Genomic DNA, 2145 nt, shown 5'->3' on the forward strand with positions numbered 1-2145 from the left:
TTAATGTAAGAGGAGGAACAATTAAATGTTGATCATTTTCAATGTAATACCAAAATTTGTGGCATAATTTCCTCTACTTGGGCTTTTTTCCTGTTGCATTTGAAAGGCCATTGTAGGAGATAAATGACCATCTTTTAGTTATTATTCCTTAATAGCTTAGGTAGAAATTCACGTAGTCCGATTCTCCAGGTACTGTTGGAACTACCCCTTTGTAACTGCTCTTCAGTGCTAAAGAAAAATTCACTATTTTGCCATGTACTTCTTAATCTAATCTTTATTTCTATTATTTAAGAAAATTGACTACAAAACTAGAGATTTTCTATTAACCTATGATTTGTTAAAACGTCTTTTTAAAAATTCATGGTACCGAAGGGAAAACCAACACCATTTGCCAAATTTGCATATACATTCTGAAGCACTTTTTAAAATATATGAATGGCAGACTCTCAGCTTCCCCAATATCTACAGAGCAAATATAATCACATTTCAACTTTTTGTAGCTTTTACATAGCATGAAATCTTAGACTTTATTATTTGAGCAGAGTTTCACAGAACTATTAACATTCAAAAGCATCTCTTTGTTAAGTAATATAAACACCACCGTCCAAATTAAAGGGATATATGTATATGATCTTAAAGTTTTTGCACATAGTATTTTCTTTTTAACAGTAGACATAAGTAGTCACTCAAGTTCTGCCTGAGGTAGTTTGGTAGCCATAAAGTACTTTAACTGTAATAGAAGATCTATGCTTGTTTCTTTCCTACTTTAAGGGGGTTAGAGTTTGGATTGGAAATGTCCCCGTGTGCTCAAGCCTTGCTTGTCTGTCAGTGGCACTTCAAGGAGACGATAGAATCTAATGTTGGGTCAGTGAGAGTAAGATAGGTTCTTGGGGGCATATTATAGGACGTATTGGGACCAGTGCCCTTCTTCCTCCTTGTGTTTCTTGTCAGCCATGAAGAAAACATCTTTACTTCCTGCCTTTTCCCACACACTCGCTGGTGTGTGGAAGTCTGCCTAACCACAGGCCTAGAGATCATGGATTAAAATCTGTGAACTTATGAGGCAAAATATATACCTCCTCCCCCCACTTATAAGTTGCTTATCATTGAAAACTGACACATGAACCAGTTGTGGTGGCAAATGCCTTTAATCCCAGCACCATGAGGCAGACTCAGGCAAATCTCTGTGAGTTTGAGGTTAGCCTGGTCTATAGTCTATAGAGAGAGTTCCAGGACAGCCAGGGCTACACACAGAAACCCTGTCTTAAAAAACAAAACAAAACAAAAACCCGAAAAACAAAATAACAAAAGGAGGAGAATGAGACACTGGTTAGCACAGAGGACCCGCTTCTAAATGACTATGATAAAAAGTTTCTCTCTAAATGAGCTATTCTGATGGAAGAAACACAAAATTAATAAAATATATCAGATGGTGGTAAAAGCAAGGAGAAATGGGCCCAGAGGGAATATGGGAAGTGTCTTAGTCAGGGTTTCTATTCCTGCACAAACATCATGACCAAGAAGCAAGTTGGGGAGGAAAGGGTTTATTCGGCTTACACTTCCATGCTGCTGTTCATCACCAAAGGAAGTCAGGACTGGAACTCAGACAGGTCAGGGAGCAGGAGCTGATACAGAGGCCATGGAGGGATGTTCTTTACTGGCTTGCCTCCCCTGGCTTGCTCAGCCTACTCTCTTATAGAACCCAAGACTACCAGCCCAGGGATGGTCCCACCCACAAGGGGCCTTTCCCCCTTGATCACTAATTGAGAAAATGCCTTACAGTTGGATCTCATGGAGGCATTTCCTCAACTGAAGCTCCTTTCTCTGTGATAACTCCAGCTGTGTCAAGTTGACACAAAAGTAGCCAGTACAATTGACCCCTTGTCAACTTGACACACAAACACATCACTAGTAAGCCTCAACCCTTACATTCTTATTCATCCCCAAGATCTAAATAACTTTAAAAGTCCCACAGTCTTTACATTTTCTTAAAATTTCAATCTCTTTAAAATATCCATCTCTTTTAAAATCCAAAGTCTTTTTACAATTAAAAGTCTCTTAACTGTGGGCCCCACTAAAACAGTTTCTTCCTTCAAGAGGGAAAATATCAGGGCACAGTCACAATCAAAGCAAAAATCAATCTCC

The sequence above is a fragment of the Mus caroli genome, unplaced genomic scaffold (genome assembly GCF_978045245.1).
Source record: "Mus caroli unplaced genomic scaffold, Mus_caroli_1 scaffold_11, whole genome shotgun sequence".
In the NCBI taxonomy this organism is placed as follows: domain Eukaryota; kingdom Metazoa; phylum Chordata; class Mammalia; order Rodentia; family Muridae; genus Mus; species Mus caroli.